Genomic DNA, 11716 nt, shown 5'->3' with positions numbered 1-11716 from the left:
CACTTGTAGTGAGAGAAGATTCTGTTTATGTACCTGGGGAGGCAGAAGAGGGAGACACTCCAGAGAACAGACGAACAAGGACCTCTGACCTAGATGTCAGAAGGCCATTTTGGTGCAGGGGGGCTTAGTGGGCCAACTAGTGACGTCTATGGAAAACTACTGGGAGGAAGGCTCTGGGGGGAAGAAGGCCTTGAAACTAAGATAAAAGCTAGTTCAGTCTGTCTGGGGGTGTATCACTCTTCTGCACAGGGTAACAACTGTGTATTAGACTGCTCCTATTCTTGCAAGAATAAATACTTCTATTTTATATAATTTGACTCTGAGTGTCTCTTACGCAGTGATGTTTGTTTGAGATGAATTTTTGCCACAACAGTTTTGGTGTCAGAAGTGGGATTCCTTGGACGTGCCTCCTGGACCTGAGATCGGACGGTGTTTGGCCACCTGGACTAAGTAAGTTCCAGCTCTACCTCGTAAACTTGAGAGAGAGGGGCCGACCGATATCAGGGCCGGGAGAATCGACCACTGGAATCTAAAGAACCCGCAGGTGGCAACAGAAGCATCTCTGGTAAGAGACAGTTCAATTTATTTTCTTTTGGGTAAGTTAATTAAATTCAGTTTAATTGGGGAGAAGAGTGAAATTGAACCATATTGGCTGAAGGCTGTTTCTGTGGTACGTAATCTGAGATTACTTGAGATCTATATAGAACAAGAAATTTCAAACAGATACGAGGGAAAAATCTGAGATTAATTGAGGTCTGTAACAGAACAAGAAATTTCAAGCAGATAAATAATCTGGGATTAAGTGAGAACTGTAACAGATCAAGAGATTTCAAACAGATAGGTACCCTGAAAATGAGTTGTTCCACGACGGAGCAAATTGTTTTTAGGTACTGAGGCTAATTAGGGGGAACCAGAATTTTTTGGTAAACCGTAATTAGGAGGGCACTAATAGTGCAACCCGACCGATTTGGGTTAAAAGAAAGAATCGGATTTGTTTAGGGACGCCTAACAGATTAAAGAAAACGCGCGTTGAAGAGAAATCCACAGAGAACAGAAAACAGCCAGTATGGGGATGTCTCAAAAGCAAGCTTGCGAAATTTGATACACCGGTTTTCTGTAGAACTAGGAAAGTATGGGGGGAAATGTATATTTTAGATATTGAAAAAACTGAGAAAATACCATGATTTCCCCAGGGAGGGAACACTGAGCACAAATAGACTAAGAGTGTGCGAGAATCAGTGGAACAGGGCAGCGGGACAAAAGGTTCTTGTGGCTGCGTTCAATATGTGTGTAAAAAATGTGAACAGATAATGGATTGTTGGCTTGAAGATAAAATGTCGAACTGCCAGGAGAAATAATGTTTTTTACTTCTTCATCCAGTAAATGGATGCATGACATTAGATGTCTATAGAACTTAAATTTATATGACAAGGATTGAAGTAGCAAGAAGCAATAAGGCTGTCTGTGTGAAATAGAGGGAACTGTAAGTGAGACTTGGTGGAAGAGGGAAGTGAAAAAACAAAAAGGGTTGGTGTGTGAGACATGTGTGTGTGGGGATTGTTCAAACAATCATGTACTGGTTAGATAATGAAGGAACTGGCATGTTTGAGAAAAGAAAGGAGAGGATAATGAAGGAACTGGCATGTAGGGAAAAGAAAGGAGAAATATAGTAGAAAACTATATGTGATGAAAATAGAAATGGTCTGACAGAATTTATGGAAGTCAAATGTAAAATGTTTAAATGATATGAAAAGTTTTAGAATAAAATAAGGCATTGTATGATTGACAGGGATTAACATGATATGAAGAATGTTTTAAGCAGCATGGGGAACAATTCTAGATTTTGATAAAATAATGATTGAAATGATGATATATCTGCTTTATTTTATTAATGTTAAGAAAATAAGGGTATTGAAGCAAGTAGCTATAATGGTTGTCTGTGTAATTTACGGACTGAGTAATATAATCTGTTTTGGAGAAACAGTAGAGATAAGACTGAGACAATAATGTGATGGAAGGGAAAATGGCTTCAAACCAGTGGAAATGAAAATAATGATGTACAAATTGTTACACTTTATGAAGAGTAACGGAACAGTCCGGGAAAATAAATAAGTAAATAAATAGTGAGACAGAAGAGAGCAAATGCTGTAAACAGCTCTGCTCTGAAGATCTCACTTTGAAGAGATTTGCAGATGATGTTTTGTAAAAGATAAGCTGGGATAACAGCAACAGTGCTTGCTTATTCGCCCGGTTTCCGGATGTTAGACATGTACTTGTAATTAGTGTTGTTGATGATAATACCAAATTAGTAAGGTAAAGACAGAAAACAAATTCGAATATTTTGAGCATTTTCTGTGCTGCTCATGAAATTATGTTCTGCCAATAATAAGAGATGATTTGGCTATTGTGATTGAATCCGCCATTGGTGGATGGTCAAAGGAATACAGAGAACTGCTTGCTCTGTTTACATTCCTGAAATGGGACACACACTGCTTCAAACGTGTGCAATTAGTTGGAGCCCTTTGGAAGCTCACAGTGATCAAACTGCAAGGTGTCTGATGCTGTAGTTGAGGCTGACACACGAACCAACCAGATGACAGAGAGTGTCTTGATTGTGGTCAGCAGGACTATTTAACACGTGACACATTTCTGGTAATAATATTGGTTTGAGAATAGATCAGTGTTTAAATGACGACAGTGACAATTTTTGGTCTGAGAAATAAGAGATAAAAAACAAGGTCAAAGATTGAAGTCTTAAAGTGAATCCTTTTGTGACTCCAACAAATGTGAGTTGCAAAAAATGTAAAGGTAATATAGAGAGACAGATCTCAAAGATGATTTATAATAACTGCAAAAGATGCAGAGTAGCCTCGTCAAAGTTAGTGTGAATCCTGATTGGAGACTGATAAACTCCTAGAAAAAAAAAAAAAAAGAGAAAACTTTGAAGTCAGAGATTAAGCTATGGTAATTGAGATTGAGAAATGTGAAACGTTATTGAGAACTAGAATAATTACCATTATGTAAGAACAAATAAGCAGAAGCAGTAGGCTACTGAATTAACAGTTGCTAAATGTAAAATGTGTTGAAAGGCATCTGATTAAACAAACAGCTTGAAAAGTTGACCATGAAAGAACTAGAAGCTGATGTTTTGCTTTCAAAAGATAAGTTTGTTATGGGCTGTAATGAAACAGTTCGCTTATCTAAAATCTGATGTGTGCTGTGCCTGAAACTGCCAGTGCGACAGAGACTCAATCTGAGTGGAAATTTGTAATGTCTAAATTCCCTGAGGTGGGCAAAAGACAAATATAAATAATATGTTTATTTGAAACCGTATGTAATTTCTGGCAAAGATGCCTTAAGCTGGGATAGAGTTAAAAGATGATAGATAAAAGTTTGATGTTAGAAGTATATGAGAGAGCAGTGTACCATCCAATAGAGTCTCAGAGTCTCTCTCATTCAATGAGTCAGCTAAAAGCTGGTATCTGTGATAATAAGTAAAGCACAGTGTTTCAGTTGAAGATCATAGACACAGAGATGTTTTAAAAATAAAACTGAATGACTTTAAAGAAGTATTTAAAATAATAATACAGATAGAGATGACATTTTGATTAGCTTATTTTAGGACCAGTAACTTCTTTGTCTCATTTAGTCTCCACCATTCAGGACCGATGGCTCCGGCTACAGATGAAGTACACTGAATGTAAAGTTGTGATCTAAATTCACTGAGTATAATCTAAGCAGCTAGGTTTCTGCTTTTAAGATGGTTAATGGATTTAAGTGATTAAATACTGTTGTTATTGACCTGTCTCCCTTTGTGAACACTATTAGGCAATCCGAATGGCTCTGGTGACTCTTGAACGTGCCTTTCCTAAGCTCCAGAAAACAGCTGAGTTCTGTTGAAGAGAACTGATTGTGTGATGGGAAAGAGCGGTCACCAGTGTGTACAGTGGCTACTCAATGACGGGTTTGATCTTCCTGGCCAGGGGACAGCCTAACGCAGGGGGTCACGAACATTGGGCACCTCCGGATGGAGGTGTTATTTGTGAGAAAGGTATGAGAGTTGAGCGCTGATTACTGGAGGCCACCGGGGTCAGCAGAGCATTGAGAGGTGAGATGGGCTGTGACGAGTCACGGCGGTCTGACCCAGAAAATGTGAGTTTCCTCTACATACCACTCGCCAGAAGAAACCGCATTCATTGTATGGCTTGTTTTTCATTGTGACAAGTCTGCAAATATGCCAGGGGAAAACACCCTGATGGAGATTATAGATAAAGGGCTAACAGGAGTGGGCTTTCAAGAGCCAGCTGAGGCCATGAAGTGATTTCCCATTAGTTGTTGTGGAGACAGTAGCAAAACTTTTTATGTACTGGTTGCCTTACGGGCAAGGAAAATCATAGTGTTGATTTTGAACTAATATGTTATAACATAGTTTTAACTCTTGAAGGTCGTTAGGCATGGTGGTGGCTAAAGATGAAGACAGCTTTTGATTTAAGAAAAGTCTGGATGACAAAGGTGAATGGTCAAAGGTTATTGTAATGAATAAAAATTTTGTCTAAGTTACAGCCTTAGGAGGCTGGTGGAAAATTATTTGTTTATAGTGAGAGAGACTGCTTGAGCGGAGGAAGGGATGGTAATTGTGTCTGTCTTTCTGTTATTGGCCTGCTAGAGCAAGCTGAAGAAAAATAATGATAATGAAACAAAACAACCCTGCTGACTTGTCTAAAAATCAAATGAATAATGAACAGACGTGCTTTGAAAGTGGTTAAGATACCATGTAAAATTAGGTAGAAGCTACAGTAAAAATGGAAAGGTTAAAATCTTATTTAAAATTTAAATCTTTAAGCAATAATATAAAGAAAAGTGAACATTGAGAATGAGCAGTTAACATATGTGTGTCTAGTACGAGTGTGTGTGATGGTGACAGCACTTTATGTCTTGTATGTATTAGTTTGGGGCACTAATATTCCGCCTGAATGGTGTGTATATTGCGTCATTAACCTCTGGAATGAGTTTATCATTACAGATGGGTTAAGGCAAATGACAACTTTTAAAGAAGCTGATAATTCTGATGAAAAGACAATACAGAACATGGGACAAGCTTTAAGTTGATTGGCCATCAAGCTCTGTCTGGTAGTAATACTTTTGTCATACATAATGTAGATTTGAAGATCAGTTTAAGTAAATTGGAATTGTGTAGTTGTAGATCACCATCTGGCATGGGCTGAGATAAATGAAAATGTTGTAGATTTGAGGGAAACAACAAAGTGACATATTGGCTAAGTCAACATGAAACTATCAAGAGAGCCTCTCACATTTATGATTATTGTGAACAAAGGGGGAGAAATGATTGACTGACATTGACCAAGTCTGTACAGCACGACCTGACCTGATAGGGAAAATTGATGACTTTGGAAATGTTTGTAGATGACTGACTTGAGAGACCAAACAACAGGCCTGAAAAGCAAGATTCGATGTGAGACTGAGGGCCGTTGCCTTTCAAATACTTCGAGAAGAAGATGAGATTGTGGCTTTAAGTGAAGAATGTAATATTTTTGTTTCAGAGGCAGAGAAATTTGTCTGAAGGACAACGTTTGGATTAGTGTTGATGGCAAGCTTTATAAAAACACTATGTTAAATGTTATGTTAAATTGATGCTCGAGTTGTGTCGTGCATCAAGAGGGAGATGGTATAACAATTGCCAAATATGGTTTATTAAGGGGTTCACAGTTGCTGAATAAATGTTGGGAGAACACTAGGGGTAATTTGATAAAAGCCCTGAAAGAAGCCATTTTTTCTGCCTAACAAAATTGATGTCTGTGAGTGTGCACACACCAATAACAAAGATTGTTTCAACAGGAAACGCCAGGGCATCGAAGGACACGGGAGAACAGTAGACAAAAGAAACTGCGTACTTTACTATCTGACAATAACCTCGAAATTTGTTTCTCTTTACAGAGAGCATGCAGGATTGGGAGACAGGGCAAAATGTGCCAATAAAATAATGGTTATGGATGAATTTGGCTAACTATCCTGGCCTGGGTTATTAGTGTGGCAGAAAGGTGCTACACCTGCGCAGCGCATAACTTAAAATTTTCCTTTTACAGAATGTCAGGATGGATTGGATCAAACAGAACTAATTCTGTTCCAAATGTATAAATATTGTGTGGACATGAGCAAAGTGGGTTGAGTGTTTTTCAGGGTAAAAGGACCCCGAGTGCTATTAAGTGAGCAAGAAATTATCCGGAGATAATGTTTCAGGTTGTTGATTCCACAGGTCACACCAAAGGGGACGAGCGGCTGTCAAGCGGTCACTAACAAAATACTTAAGGTCTCCATTCACAGGTGACAGTTCACTCCAGTGGGGGTGCGGTCGTGATATAAGGGAAAACCTTATAAGGATCAGAAAATGGTTGGAGAGTGTGACACCTGGGTCCAAGCCTCTCACCTACACCGACAGGCCACAACCATCCCATAGTCCATGGGGCGAACGAGATGATCAACACGCCTGGAGGAGGATGTGAACCAACTAATGGTTTAAGAATGTGGTTTTGTGATTATTTTGAGGATTTTATTTGATTAAATCAAAATAGGGCTTAGTATTGATATACAGTAGATCAAAAGATTTGATTGGTTACTTATTCATTAGGAAATATTTAAGGAAAATGTTTTTGGGAAGAGAAGATCTATTAATTAATGTAAATTATAGGGATAATTGTTGAAGCTTATTAAGTAGAACCACAGCATGTTTGAATTAAAAGTTAAAGGTAAAAGAACACGGAACGTCCGTGGGGCGAACGAGATGATCAACACAACTAATGGTTTAAGTTTAACAGAAGAATCTGTTTTTGTGATGATTTTGTTTGATTGAATCAAACTAGGTATTGATTTGATTGTAAATGTAGAAAATATATTGATTGTGTCCGTAATGGAAATATTAGAGTTAATATTGAACAACTGCATTGGTTAGAAGAATGGATAAAATTATAAGACTTCTCTGGTTAGATTTTGTTAAATATGGCATTAAATAGAGCTTACTAAATTGAATTAGAAGTGAACAAAATATGGTTAGGAAAACCGAGGTGAAATATGGAGATGGGCGTAGATTAATGGAAAAGGCTTAATGATAGGAGTTAGGATTGTTATTCTAATAATTTTGTTATTCATGGGGGAATATGATTACAGTGACAGGTGAAACATGCTGTCTGTTCAATTGGTGAAAATGACAGTCTATCCCAAGGATGAACAAAATTATGTGACGATACATGTAGCGGGAGCTACAGTGAGATATGTGTTAAATGTATGTTCTGTTTGTTTTTCTTCTATTTGTTTATTTTCTGAGAAAGATTAAGGGCAAAAGATTTAAAGAAGGTTACAAGCAGCGGTCATCCGTGTTACGAGATGGCGTACAAAGATAGGGTTTGAAACTGAGTGATTTTTATTATACTTTTATCTGTTTGATTCCTTACTATGTTATAACTACCTTTTTCCTTACTGGCGTGACTGAGGGTCTGTTTACAGGAGCGCAGGAACAGTGATTTCTCGCTTAGCCCGGCGTCGTAAAAATGTTTACTTGCTAGCTAAAATATTACGGGGCCTTTCCCCCACAAAAACAGCCTTATGCTTCTTCATTCTAAACCTTTCTTCACAGGTTCAAGGAGAGTGATCATTTATGCAGTATAAGTATAAGAGTATAAGTGTGATGATATGACTTAAAATTTGTTTTATTGTTTATTATTGTGATTATGGGTAATCAGAATGATAAAAAGTGAGGAGTTGTAGTGGCAATTTTAATGATATTCATTGATCTTTAGTAAAATATAGATGATTCAAAGAATGTCACATGTGTGTCTCTCACTTGTAGTGAGAGAAGATTCTGTTTATGTACCTGGGGAGGCAGAAGAGGGAGACACTCCAGAGAACAGACGAACAAGGACCTCTGACCTAGATGTCAGAAGGCCATTTTGGGTGCAGGGGGGCTTAGTGGGCCAACTAGTGACGTCTATGGAAAACTACTGGGAGGAAGGCTCTGGGGGGAAGAAGGCCTTGAAACTAAGATAAAAGCTAGTTCAGTCTGTCTGGGGGTGTGTCACTCTTCTGCACAGGGTAACAACTGTGTATTAGACTGCTCCTATTCTTGCAAGAATAAATACTTCTATTTTATATAATTTGACTCTGAGTGTCTCTTACGCAGTGATGTTTGTTTGAGATTAATTTTTGCCACAACAGACTGGATTCCATCTTCTTGCACTCGCGATTCCAACAACACAATATGGCTTGGAAAATAGTTTGAGAACGAGAATAATCAGCGGTGATGCTTGACACGAGACACGACACACTAGTACGCTTCAGTGACTGTGCTCGCGTTCAACACACATTTATACACGCAGCTTTTGGCGAAGTGTGAAAACGGGCCTCCCCAGCAGACAGAATACACAACGACATAACACCTATATCGCGCAGGTAGACGGGCAATAAAACCCGGAAGGCCATGGGCCAGACACCTTTCTTTTACACCTCTGGCCAGGATGTCACCGCAGGAGGATGTCACATGGCGTCGCGCAGCCTAGACATACCGGAGGCTGTCAGCGACCCATCATAAATCAGAGACAGGGGAACATCAGAACCATAAATCAAAGTCATAAATCACCTTTTTTGACACATGGTTTATGTTAATACTACTAACATGTATTTATGTTTTTTTTTTTAACCACCCAGATTTGGTGTCCTTTAGTTTTTATGAGTTTTATACGGCCTGATTTTGAACTCGCACTGCAAGCTCACAACTGGTTTAAAATACAGTCTCTTTTGCCCAATATGCTGTTGGTCCTCCACAAGCTGCCAAAACAGCACTGACCCTGCTGAGGCTTGGACACTTCAAGACCCCTGAAGGTGTCCTGTGGTCTCTTATGCCAAGACATTAGCAGCAGATCGTTAGCCTATTTTTACAAAAACTGCTTCTACGGGGCCATAACATAAGATACAAGGTAATGGAGCCTTTTATACATTGTCGTGTTTCTTTAGAAATAAACAATGGACAAATGGAGTCTTTAAACGCCTCAGATATGAAGTTATTCGCTGTCAAAGTGACGCCAAAATGAATGGGACTCAATGGAATGCTAACAGCAGGTGAAGGCTTGTTAGCCAATGGCGGCCCCCGGGTAGACTTCAGTTTCCGTCTGGTGGATTACCCCCTTGTGTGTTACTTACATGTGCATGTAGTTTGACTGGTTACTATTTCCTTTCCTAATGTTTTGTCTGCCCTCTAGTGGTTGGAAGTGTGTATTGCGTGTCTTATTAGGAGCAGATTCTCTACACCTGTGGACCGTATAAGAGGAGTGTGGATATAAGGAGCCCCGTTGTTACATCTGGGAGCGGTGTGATTGGTGTGTCGTCAAGTGGCGATTGTTTTCTGTTTTTCCTATCCCTTTACTCCCCAAACTTTACGTTATGATTATTGTTTGTTAAATAAAACCCTATTGGACCGAGCCTTCCGTGTTGACCCTCTGTGTTATGGCAAGGGCCGTAACACCCTGTCACCGGTTTGTGTTTTTTTCCTAATCAAACCACTGCTGGTAAATTCTCACCACTGCTGACCGGAAGCAACCCACAAACCCTGCCGTTTCAGAGATACTCTTACTCAGTCACCTTTTAATAAAAATTTGGCCCTTCCTTTAGTTCTTTAATCCTGCCCATTTCTCCTGCATTCAACACATTGATTACGAGAACGGATTGTTTGCTTAACATGTAATTTTTCCAGACCTTAATATGTGGCCTTGTTAGGAGACAATGTTGATTTCACAGACAGGACTTAGACTAAGCCAGGATTAGACCTTAGTTCAATTAGGGCATTTAAGTGCATCTTGAGACAAAATAATGGCACTGAGATATTTTAAGATATATCAGTGCAAGTTTGAGCTCAAAACATCTTAAACATGCATTTTAGTCTAGGACTAGCTTAAGCCATGTCTGTGAAACCGGGGAAAGATGTTTTTACACAAGATTAGATTAAATAAGCAAAATAACAGATCTTCTTCACAAATAAGTGGAATGCACTCGTAGTGTGTACACTAGGCTGGTATTCAATTTTAAAATACAGTCTCAGGTGTCAAGCAAGCCTCTGCACTTAAAAAACAAAACGTGGTTAAAAGGTTATTTGGCCACGATTGTGATTTTTTTTTTTTTTTACAAAACTCACTGAAAGCTAAATGTTTTGGTAGGTTCAATCTTTGATTTATTGTTGCAGATTGTGGCAATATATAGATGTGCAGATTTTGCCAGCACCGAGATTTAACCAGCGTAAAAAGACTATGGCAATTGAACTAGTCAATAATACGACTGGTTATCAACAAGATTTAAAAGATGAGAAAATATTTTCAAAATTTTATACATGTTTGCTTTATTTTCCTTCACCTGGACAGTTCTTCGTCGATTGTCAGATATAAACTTTTGCCGCAATATTTCAAATTATGGATTTCCACACTGCAAACAAAAGCATAAAAAAAATGAATGGTTATTGTGCAAGCATGCTCAAACTTCCTATTTTGAGTCAATGGTATTTTAAAAAGTATTACCTCTGTGATCGTAGGGTCTGTCCTCTCGCAAAACTTTGCATTATGCCCACAAAATCAGAATCTGATAAATATTCACCTTCTGGAATCCTTCAATATAAACTCCAAAACATGAATGTACAAACTTTATACTGATAATCCCAAATAATCATGTGCTAAGAAAAAACTGCATTTTCTGAAACGCATTATCTCCAAAAATACTTGTTGGCCTGTTTAGCTATATCCAGAAATTAGATTAGATAGATATATAGATATTGATCAATGATGAAAAGATGGATTTGATTGTAGCTGCACAATTGTAACGACTCAGTTCACTGCTGGACAAAGTACTCACCTTACTGAGCGAAATTTGTGTAGTACAGGCCCAATAATAGCCAGCTTCTCTGATGTTAAGTGGCAGAAAGCGAAAAACAGTTCTTTAATACACTGGCAGCACTGAGCGCAGAACAGCAGGACCCAACAGTCTGTTCTTCTTAGGACTGTATTGTATATATAAACACTTGGCCAGGCTTCTCCAACTTCTTTCACAAAGTCTGCTTCATGCAGCTCGTACAGACAGTGGAAAAAAAACAGAGTCCACCAATCAATAGTAGAAGTGGTCCTGAATACTAAAACATGTAGCCTACATATGTCTTCCGTGGAAGTCAGAGAACGGGTCAGAGTGCAATGAGAGCGTGTCCAACTGGTAATATGATGCCATAAAGAATCACATGTGCAGTAAGATTTGTGAAGTGTACATAAGATTGCAAGCGTAAATTAAATTTGCATGTGCAAGAGACGACTACGTTGACAACGGGGATATACAAATCTCCATGGAGAAGCTGACACCAGCGACGTATTTGAAGAGAAGAGGATTACATGGAAAATGTTCAGATATTAGTAAACAAGTGTTTAATAGAATATTGTTCACAGTGATATCACAGTAATGTATGATAGATGAATAGTGAAGTCTGTAGTTTGAGAGCATATGTTATTTAAAAGGAATATAATTATATAAAAAACAAAAAAAACAAAAAAAAAAAACATAGCTTGTGGGGTAAAACTATGCTGAGGGGTAAAACGCCCCCCAATGGGCATAGTTTCTCTTTATCATAATTACTATAGTAACATATTTCTGTTTATCAAAGTCTTTATTTTACACTTTAATG

This window comes from Rhinichthys klamathensis, unplaced genomic scaffold (assembly GCF_029890125.1).
Source record: "Rhinichthys klamathensis goyatoka isolate OS25496 unplaced genomic scaffold, OSU_Roscu_1.1 h1tg000105l_1, whole genome shotgun sequence".
NCBI lineage: Eukaryota > Metazoa > Chordata > Actinopteri > Cypriniformes > Leuciscidae > Rhinichthys > Rhinichthys klamathensis.
This window is presented reverse-complemented; position numbering follows the sequence as displayed.